Source organism: Suricata suricatta, chromosome 2, assembly GCF_006229205.1.
Source record: "Suricata suricatta isolate VVHF042 chromosome 2, meerkat_22Aug2017_6uvM2_HiC, whole genome shotgun sequence".
Lineage (NCBI taxonomy): Eukaryota > Metazoa > Chordata > Mammalia > Carnivora > Herpestidae > Suricata > Suricata suricatta.
This window is the reverse complement of record NC_043701.1, coordinates 173,555,610-173,566,708: the sequence shown is the minus strand read 5'-3', so window position 1 is coordinate 173,566,708 and position 11,099 is coordinate 173,555,610. Positions and strand designations below refer to the sequence as shown.

The 11,099-nt window shown below is 49.8% G+C and overlaps 1 long non-coding RNA gene across 1 annotated transcript; it reads right to left on the bottom strand.

Moving 5' to 3' along the window:
- Nucleotides 1-283: 283 nt before the first annotated feature.
- On the bottom strand, nt 284-5,722 carry LOC115273766. The gene is made up of 3 exons (XR_003900934.1): nt 5,656-5,722; nt 4,892-5,034; nt 284-489 (listed from the first exon to the last, which is right to left on the bottom strand). It is a non-coding gene; the product is annotated as an uncharacterized LOC115273766 (long non-coding RNA).
- Nucleotides 5,723-11,099: the final 5,377 nt, after the last annotated feature.

Genomic DNA, 11,099 nt, shown 5'->3' with positions numbered 1-11,099 from the left:
TCTACGACGAACTACCCAGAGCCTGGCATTATTCTCCGACTGAAGAAAAGAAAGCCCACATTCTTTCTCTGGCTGGGTTTTTCACCATGACTGGTTTTCATTAGCTTCTCAAGTGGAAAATAAATTCTGCCCGGTGGAAAGTTGCCACCTATGTGCAGAGAGTCATTGTTCACCGAATAGGTTTCATGCCGAATGACCCACGCCCCCCAGTCTGCCGGGGCTCTGGCCAGGGCCTTGAGGGAGTGTTCTTCAGGAACCTTTGGGCCAGCACTGTTGGAGAAGCCAGCAGCCAGTCACCTTGGTCACTTTTCATCAAACCTTCGGGGTCGAGGGAGTCTGAGAAACTTGAGCGTCTGCTCCGTGCTGCCCGCCCCATCTGCAGAGCCTGGACCCCTTCCTCAGCCTCTTCCTGTCAGTTCAAGTCATAGTTGGCCTGATGGAGAAGCTTCTCAAAGCCTCCTCTGCCTCCAGCCTCTCCTCACCCTGGAGCTAAAAAAGAGGGAAAAGAGAAAATTAAACCAGGAAAGGAGCCCAGTTGACACAGCTCCAAGCAATGCAGCTTTGTGGAGCCTCAGGGGGCCTCCTGGGCACAAATCTGGCCCCTGAAAGGAACCAACTAGGGGGGAGCTGAGACCAAGAGGGGTCTGGGCTCCCAGGCCACAGGAGTGGTGGGTTAAGACACAGGTAAGAAGACTGGGCGGGAAGTGGATTCTGAGAAAGAAAGTGGAGGAGACAGGAAATGGAGTGAAAGCAGAGCCCAGAGCGACCGGAAGTGGAGAGACTTGGCCTGTGGAAGTGGCCACAGCCGGTGGGGACCAACATTGCTCAATATGCCATCGCCAGTTGGACTCCCCGTGTAAGGGGATGAGGAGAATTGAAGCCTCTACCAGGAACAATTTAAGCCTGGAGATAATTTCAGCTTTCCTGGGACTCTGCCAGCCGTCTCCAGGGTTTTGTCAAATTTTCCACCCACTCCCTTTTTAATGTGGGAGCTGAACTTCCATCTTAGAAACCCCATCCTCCACAGGGGCATTTTTCAACATTTTTGATTTTTCAGGAGGGTTTATGGATGGAGACACGTAGGATAAGGGGTTTATAGGAACTGGTTAGAGCTTTGCCCCTTCTCCGCTGCCCCCCATTCACCCTCCCTGGATACACACTCTTGTACACGAGGTGCTACTCTTGTGGGGAAGGCAAATCAGGAATTGGGATGTCCTGCTTTGACCCCCAGAAAAAAGCAAAACAAAACCAGGCATCCAGCGAGGACATATTCCCCACTGCTTGAAATGGCGGCTCCTCCTAAGAGTAAAAAGGGATTTCCCCCCTACGTTGTTGTGTAAATACAGAACCAAAACACACAATATGTAACGTATTATAGGTAAAGATATATGTAAGTTCTCTCCTAATCCTTCTCTCCTGAGGATTCACATGCGTATCATTGATTGTTTTAATGCTTATAAAAACACAGTGACCTACGGACTTTCCCTCCTCCCCCAGACAAAACTAGAACCCACTATTTCTAAGTTTGCTTTAAAAAAATATTTAGCACTACATCCGGGGTATTGTTCCAGCTCAGGAGATATGGCTATGGCTCGTTCTTTGGTAAGGGCTGCATTGCATCCCACGGTGTGGCTGTTCCATTGTTTTAATCCATCCAGGCTGCTAAAACAAAAATAGCATAGACTGGGTGACTTTTAAACAGCAGGAATTTATTTCTCACAGTCCTGGAGGCTGGCAAGTCCAAGATCAGGCACCGGCAGGTCCAATGTCTGGGGTTCAGCGGTGGCTGTCTTCTCACAGGGTCCTCACGTGGCAGAAGGGGCACGGGAGCTCCCTGTGGTCTCTCGTATAAGAGTACTAATACCATTCATGAGGGTCCCACTGTGATGATGTCATCACCCCTCAAGCCCTAACCCTTCAAATACTACTATATTGGAGGTTAGTTTTCAACAGATGAATTGGGGGGGCACAACCATTCATTGCACAGTAATGGTGAGTTTATTCAGCAGTCTCCTGTGGATAGACATTCAGGTTGTTTCCACGTTGGGCCTTAGCTGTCCTTGGTGTGGATTGGGTTTGGTTTGATTGTGTTGTTTTTAGAAACAACCCTGTGGGAATCACTGCGCTCTCTCCTGGGGTCCGATTCTGTAGCACGGAGCCCTGGAGGGGACTGGAGTCAGAGGCAGTGGGTTCAGAGAGCGTCTCCAAGAGATCATGCACTTCACGCTCCTTCAGAATAACCTTCAGGGGCACCTGGGTGGCTCAGTCGGTTGAGCATCCGGCTTCGGCTCAGGTCATGATCTCTCAGTTCGTGGGTTTGAGCCCCGCATTGGGCTCTGTGCTGACAGCTAGCTCAGAGACTGGAGCCTGTCTTCCAATTCTGTGTCTCCCTCTCTATCTGACCCTCCCCTGCCTACACTGTCCATCTGTCTGTCTGTCTGTCTCTCTCTCTCTCTCTCTCAAATAACTAAAATATTAAAAAAATTAAAAAACAAAAAGAATAATCTTCACCCCCAAAACCACAGGGTGATACTTTTTCAGGGGAAAGCCTTTTTTTTTTTTCCAATTTCATTTCACTTTTAGGTTAAACATGTGAAATTACTTTGTAAACTCTAAGGCACTTTGTAAACTCAGAGGTATTTATAGCTCAGATGCCAGAGAGTGAGGACGTGCTCCTTATAGTCTACTAACAGCGCTCCCCTCACCCCATTCTGCAGATTATCCCCAGCCAGGGCCCCACCACGTTTTCTGGAAGTTCTTGGAGGAAGGGGGGAGGAGTTTGCAGTTTTAGTAGGGTCACCTCGGATTCCTTGCTCTGAGCAAGCCTGAAATTGTTTTATTTGGATCATGTTGTAGTCCCAAGCATGCTGTTCTGTCCCATGCTTCATGATGTCACATTGGGACTGAGCCCTTTTCTAGAGCGCACACACACTCGCACACACACCCCACACAGTTATGCACACGTGTACAGGCTACCGGAACCTTGGGAGAACCAGAAGGATGTACGTGTTAGGATACAGAGAAATTACATTTCAAAGTTCAATATGCCTATTGCTAAAACTCCCCCCAAGCATTTTTGAAGTGGGGGCGCTGGTCTTCTGCTTTTCACTGGACCCGTCTCTTTCTCCCCATATTTCTTCTTGCTTTTGGAAAAATAACTGCCCCAAATAATAATAAATCCTTCTCTTTTCTGATACACCAAAATGCAGTTCTCTCCAGTCTCTGCTCCTACGTGTTGCTGCGGCAAAACAGAAGGGACTTCCAGACATTGGAATCCACCCTCCTTAGAAGGGGGCGAGATGAGAGCAGCTAAAAGTTTTTACCCTTTTAATCCACTCTCCACTCTGACCAGAATGTTTTTTAAAAACTGTAAATCGGGGTCACCTGGGAGGCTTGGTCAGTTAAGCATCCAACTTTGGCTCAGGTCATGACATCACGGTTTGTGTGTTCAAGCCCCACGTCGGGCTCTGTGCTGACAGCTCAGAGCCTGGATCCTGCTTCAAATTCTGTGTCTCCCCCACTCTCTCTGCCCCTCCCCCATTTGCATTCTATCTCTCTCTCTCTCTCTCTCTTTCAAAAATAAATGTTTTTTTAAAAATGTAAATCAGATTATATCACAGCCCTGCTCCTCCCCTGCTAGCTTCCCGGGGCTGTAAGAATAGAATCCAATGCCCTTCCCTGGGCAGGTGCCTGCACTCTCTCCTTCGTCCTGCGCACATAGCCTTTTCTGCCCTCAGCTAGCCAAGCGGAGCCCCCACCCCACCCCTGGAGGGGGGCGGCGATAGGGGGAGCGCACCGAAGTAAGGCCTCTTGTCCCCAGCAACCCCTCTGCCCAGCCCTCCCTGGCGCGCACTGGTCTTCTCTCCTGGGGGCAGCGAACTCTTGGACTGATCACTGTCTTCCAGACCTTTTGTCCCACACTTGAACCCTGGTTTTCAAAACTCAAAGCCACAATCTGAACTCTTGTTCTTGCCTTGTGCCTTGATGGTCCTCTCTGGAGGCGATGATGGTCCCGAGGCCCGAAGTGGGGGAGGGGCCCAGGATGACGGGAACCAGGACAACCAAACATTTTAATGAAGACATCAGTTCAGGTTCTGTTGGCAGACATGCTCTCACAGGACAGCAGCTTCTTTCCAGTGACCGTCCTGTTAGGTCCCTGCCTACAGAGGGGTGCGGCGGGGCCTGGGGGCATGCCTGAGAGGTGAGGGTGGTTTCTACCCAGATAACACGGGGCACACATTGAAAGGCATGAGCACAAGCAGATGTAGGATTGCTCAGGATAGAAGACATTTTTGGAGACCATAGATTAGAAAACAGCAGAAGCAGGGAAGAGAACCTACAAGAAGAGAACAAAGACATTGCAAGGGGATTTCTATAGCATTGTGCTGTCCCATGACATTTTGCCTTCTCCTCTGGCCATCCTTCCTTCACCACCGGGCCTTTGCATAGCCGTAGACCTCCCACTGAGCCCCCTGCCTCCCCCTGCTCCCCCCCACTCATGGGCTTTTCTAATCCTCACAACCATCCCAGGAGGAGGGAGTCTGTATCCTAGTTTCAGAGAGGAGGAGACTGAGGCTTAGAGCACTGAAGTCCCCTACCACAGCCACATGGTTTTAAAAGCAGAGGAGTCACAGGGCACCTGGGTGGCTCAGTCAGTTGAGTATCATCCCAAGGGCGTGGGATTGAGCCCTGCATCAGGCTCTGCACTGCATGTTGAACCTGCTTAAGATTTTCCCTCTCTCTCCCTCGCCCCCCTCCCCACTCTCTCTCTGTCAAATTTAAATACATACATACATACATACATACATACATACATGCATACATACATAAATGCACAGGAGACAGGTTTTAAAGTCAGGCCCCTCTGACATCCGTGCCCTGTCCAACTCACCTCTGCTCCCAAGGCTGACATGAACGATGTGAGCATATGGTACATCTTTACAGGACAGGGACACTTCTCAGTCCAGTCATTGTGCCATCTCATAGGACCCTGAGACCAGGTAGTTTTGCTGGCGGGAAGGAATCAAGAAGGATCTAGAAAGACAAATGCTCTATGACTCTACTCATATGAGCTCTCTAGACGAGTCAAGTTCATAGAGATGGAAAGAATGGTGGCGGTCAGGGGCTCGGAGCTGGGGGAACAAGGAGGTCATGTTTCGTAGGTCACGGATTCAGTGTCATAGGATGTAAGGTGTTCTGGGGGTGGACCATGGTGATGGCAGCCCATGGGGCGAACGTACTGGATGCCGCTGACTTGTACACTTAAAACCGAAATCTTGCGAGGTGTATTTTACCACAATTAAAAAAAATTTAATCACATGATAACAGTTACCAAGTTCATGGGAAAAAGTGAAGTTGAGGTATAACATTCAGAAATTTGGTCAGTGACACATTTAAAGAAGAAATAGGAAAATGCCATAAAGTGGCAGCATGGTCTTATGCGTTAATGGTTAAAAACTATGTAAATAATAAATACCTCACTTTGAAGGAGACAAAGAAAAGAGGTCTCAAGCTTCTTGGTTTCAAGAGCCCTTCACACTCTTAAGACAGTAAGAACTCCAAAGAACTTATATTTATATAGTTTTTAGCTATCAGTGTTTTCCACACTCAGAATTCTAACAGAAACCTTTAACAAACTAGAACACACAGGCGTACATTCTACTGGCCGTCAGAGTGAGGATGTCATCTCGTGTCCTACAGCCTCTGGAAAACCATGTGGCACACTGGTAAGAGAATGAAGGGGCGAAAAGACAAAACGTGTCATCATATTCTAGTAGGAAAATAGCTTTGACCTTGAGGATCTCCTGAAAGGGTCCAGCGGACTCACAGACCTTCCAAGAACGCACTTGGAGAATTCATGATCTGTTCTAGAACTGGTGATCTGTTCTAGAACTGAAGATCTGTTCTAGAACTAAGGCAGGGTCTTTAGTGTGGCCGGTGGAGAGGATGGGAAAAGGGGGAGGTGAGGTTATCCCAACGGGACATCATGCACCGCCCGGAAGGACCCCTGAGGGGCTCCAGAGAGGCTAGACTTGGCCTCGGCCACGTGACCGGTGCCCGGTGTCCCCTGCAACGTAGCATCTGGATGCAAGGCTGTCTACACTCAACGGCTTCCTGGGAGCACACCTTCTGGACCTGCCCCCGGGCTCCGGACAGAGCCAGGCCCCCCCGCGTATCCCGTACTTGAAGTAGGAGAGAATAGTGATCTAAGTTGCTTTCAAAGGCTCGCCCTGCAATGCTCGGGCAGATCCAACACCAGCGGCAGCCAGTTTAATAAGGCTTATTTAAAAACAAAAACAAATCGGCTTATTGTCCGTGTGAAATGAGTTGTGTCCGGCCTTAATCCCCTGTGGTCAGTCAGCACTCGGAGGCGGTGCTGGCCAGCCCGGTCCCCGCAGACCGCCGTCGTGAAGGTTACGTCCTCTTTCTAATGACGAGAAGCAGAAATCCAGCAAATGCATTCAGTGCAGTGAAAACTTAATCCCAAATATCATTTTTACTCATATGGGGAAAGTTACCTCGCTGAAGATTCAATTCGACAAACAATGTCCCCGAATTGAGGTCATCTGTTTACTTAATTGTGGCAGCGCGTCTTCCAGCACCGGCTTCCGCCCAGCACCCAGGTTGAGGCCCGCTGACGTGTTTTGGTCATCAGATTTTCTGGTTTCCTCCTGGCAAGTGAGGCCAGGATGGGGCAGGGGTTGGCAGTGTGTGCCCCCTGTGGACGCCAAGCAGAGCTCCCTGCGCACCCAGGCAGCTGTGGGCCAGGAGGGGTCATGGGCATGGGGGCATCTGGTGACATGCCCCTTGGGAATGCTAGGATCCTGACGGAGCCTTTCATGGAGGGGGCTCTGGGCTGCTTGGGAGAGACCGTGAAGGGCTGTGGGGCATGAAAAGTGGGGCCCTGTACCGCAGAGCGGGCACATTATTGGAGTTCTCCAGAAACAGAGCCAAGAGGAAATACACAGAGAGAGAGATTTATTATAAGGAATTGGTTCACATGTCGACAGAGGCTGAGAAGTCCCAAGGCCTGAAGGTTGAATGGGCAACTGGCAACCCAGGGAGGCCAAAGGTGGAGCTCCAGTTCAAGCTGGGAAGCTTGTCACCAGGAGAGTCCGTGGTACGTTCCAATCCAAAGGCTGGCAGACTCAAGCCCCAGGAAGAGCCAGTGTTTCCGTTGGAGTCTGGAGACAGGAAAATACTGATGTCCCAGTTTGATGGCAGCTAGACAGGAAGAACGCTCTCTTACTCAGGGACGGGTCGACATTTAGGTTCTATTCAGACCTTCAACTGCTTATATAAGGCTTGCCTACATTAAGAAGGACAATTTTTGCTTTACTCAGTCTACTGATTTGAATATGTTAATCTCCAAAGGCACCCTCATAGAAACACGCACAATGATGTTTGGTCAAATATCTGGGCACACCGTGGCCCAGTCTATTTGATAGATAAAATTAACTGTAACGGGCACTCTAAGAAAAAGAGAGAGAGGGTGGCACTCACTCTGAAGCACAGGAGAGACGACAGTCGGGGGCCCCGTCTCAGGCCGGTGATAGTGGTTTCAGAGGCTGAGGCTTTCCTGAGCCCCACAGCCTTGAGGGCTGTGACACGGAGTCGGGCTAACTTCGCAGGGCTTCCGGGGTCTGGGCCATTAGAAGGCCAAACATCTGGGTCACAATCACCACTCCTAACCCTGGGATCAAGGAGGACCTGCACCCCCACTCCCAGGCCTTTCAAGACAGGGCAGCCAGACAACACTTTGGGAGTGTCCTCTCATTTACAGAAGGAAAAGGTCGTGGGGACCACTCCTGTACTTGCCTGTGATTAATGGTAATATCGTAATGGACATAACTGAGTACCTGTGATAAGCCTACCGCTGTGCTCTATGGTCTTAACTCTTTTTTTTTTAATGTTTATTTGTTTTTGAGAGAAAGAGAGAGAGGCAAACAGCGAATCCAAAGCAGGCTCCGCACTGAGAGCAGAGAGCCAGATGCGGGGCTCTAACTCACGAACTGTGAGACAAGACCCGAGCCGAAGTCAGACACTTAACTGACTGAGCTAGGAGCCCCTTGGTCTTAACTCATTTATTCCATCGATGACATTCAGTGGAATAACCCCGAAGGTAGGACCGGTGATCTTCCCATTCGACAGGTGAAAGAAGTGAGGCACATTAGGTGTGCACCGCATGACACGGGGCCATGCAGCTACTGAGGGGTAGAGTTGACATTCGAATCCAGACAGTCCCTGCAGTAATTCTGGAAGGGTCTCCCAGGTTTGAGTTATATACGGGACACTTGGGACAAACCGAGAAGCCTGGCTGGGTGCTGGCCTGGGGGTACAGCTGAGTGGAGGGTAAGGCAGGATTCCTGAAGGATAAGACAGAGCCGTGCAACCTGCCAGCCTGGATCCTTCTGGCTCCTGCCTTCCTCTTGCTACGGCCACGGGAAGCCTCTGGAAGAGGATTACTAGAAAATGAGGAGAAGACAGACAGCCACAAAGCCAGGCTAAGGGGGCAGAGGCGGCAGCCCCGAGGGCAGGAACATGGGTGCCCGGCCTGCAGGGGGCGCTGCCACACAGGGACAGGCTGGGCAGGAAGCTGTTTCCTGTCTAAGGACCATTGAGGCTCTGAGCCCCACTCCGGGGTTCCCCATTACATTTGTAAAGGCTGTAGTGACAGGGACTATCTTCTCTCAACAGGCAGCAGACAGTCCGTCAGTGCCGCGGCCCCTCCACTCCCAACAACCACAGCGAAGCTTCTAGAGCCAGCCTGGGGCTTTGCTTTTTCCCAGAGGAAAACAGCTAAGTCAGCCCTTCAAGTCCAGAACAAGCACTGAATTTTAATTCTGGATTTAATTCCATGAGGGTTGAGCCAGGAGCCATTGGGAGGCGGATTAGCAGCCCTGACATTCAGCCTCTGGTCTTTGGGAAAAGTGACATGAACTGCCACCCACAAAGCCTGGCCCCTGTGGAGGTCTCCCTGTGACTCAGCTAGTGCTTTTAGGGAATGACCCCTCTGGGCCAGTTTAACGTACTTCTGTGGATCATTCTGGCCGCCCAGGAGGAAGACTCAGCGATATGACAGGGAAGCAGCCGGAGGGGAAGGACACAGCAGAAACAAGGGGCACGATTACCAATGGCCACAGATTCCTAAAGTGGAGGCTTTTCTCCTTGGGGCCCTTGTTGGGAGACAGCATCTGCTCAAAGTCAAAGAGCAAAAGGGAGTTTGAGGAATTGGGTCTTGTGTAAGGATTCTCCGGAAAAACAGAACCAACAGGGGATATATGCCTTGCATAATTTGTTCTGGAAACGGGCTTGTAATCCAAAGCACTTATGTATCAGAGCAAATTTCAAGAACGAGCAGCTCAGTTGTGATCACGTGACATTCGGCATCATGTACTACTCGAATAGCAAGATGGCACTTATTTATCAAGTTCAAATTTGTGAGAGATGTTTGCTCGTCTTGGGGAACACTCACAGACCAAGTTACTTGCAACCCACGGTTTAGTGTATATATCATTCTCCAGGTCTGGGGGCCAGGAGAGCTGATGGTACATACAGTAAAACCTTGGGTTGCAAATTCCAGTCCGAAAGCCAGAAGGTTCGAGACCCAGGAAGAGCTGGTGTTTCAGCTGGTCAGGGAGAGGCAGGAGGAGTTTTCTTTCTTGCCAGAAAATGAACACTTTGTTTTAGTCAGGCTTTCAACTGATTGGATGAGGCCCACCCACCTTAAGGAGGACAATCTGCTTTATTTGGCTTGTCATTTCAGATGTTAATCTCATCCAAAACCACACTCACAGACACACCCAGAATAATGTTTGACCGCATATCTGATTGCAGTCAAGTTGACACATAAATTCACCAACATAGGGCTCAGGGTAAAAACAAAACGTGTAAAAACATGCAAGTTCTGTGCAGAAGTCACTTTTGACCCAAGAAAAGGCTGAACCATCTTGCCATCGTTCCAGAACATGTGCAAAACCAAGTGGCACTGAGTGACTTTAGAAGTGAAGTGGATCCTGGGGAGGGGGCAGGGAAGGGGGTGCACAAAACAGGTACAACCCGGGCCATAATGAATCGACTAATTAACTAATACATAAATCCAATTACCTTCTGTTCTCTAGGCAAAACCGTTTATGCTGAAATTTCTCTTTAGGGACAAGTATTGCATTACAAACCATTCAGTCAACTCTTCTAATAATTCCAACCTGTCTGGGAGTGATTCTTTCCTTTGTTCCAGTGGCCGTGAGCTCCAAGGCCCCTGTCTGAGCCACAGTTGACTACAGGGTATGCCTCAATCTCTTCCATGGGCATCTCCATTAGAGTGACGGTCACAGGCCCCAGGCATCTGTGTCCTGTTGCGGCCAGGGTGGCACTGTATCCTGCCCACACATCATGGCTAGGAACACGCACACCTGCCATGTTGTCTGGGTGCCGATGGCCTGGGGGCCACGGTGGCTGCCTGCCTGCCATCCACTTTGTCACACTAACGGAGCAGTGGCCAATGGGACACTTACCTTCGCCACCCCTGTTTACTCGGTGCTGCAGGGCGTGCCAGCACCCACAACAGCACCGCCCTCAGCCCCGGGCTGCCAGGGCCAATGGTATTTGTTGGTTTATAGTCTCGTTAGCTAATACTTCTTACCACCTTGTATGGGAGGATTTCGATATTTTAATCACACTGAGACCTCACCAGGACATCCTCACTAAATTACAACCCTGAGTCTGAAGGACCTAGGGTATTAAGAAAGGGGGAAGTGATAGAGAGGGACCAAATAGGAGGGGTTTTCCTACCGGCTAGACAGGAGCAGCTGAGGGGCGTAGCCTAGGAATCTAGAACAAAGTCCTCCAATGTCCACTGTAGAGATGAGGAATGAACTGGAAAGAGAAACTAGAAATACATGTCTGCTCTGAAAATCTTCTAGACTCTGTGCACTTAAGCACCCAATGGGAAGAAGTCAGGGTAGAGCGCAGGCAAATACACTATGTTCCGTGTCCCTATCCTGCACTAGTGCCTGTGGAAGGCATTCTCTTAGTAGTTTCCTTTACAATTCTTAACAAAAACAACAACACCTATACCCACCTCTATTCTTTTTAAACTT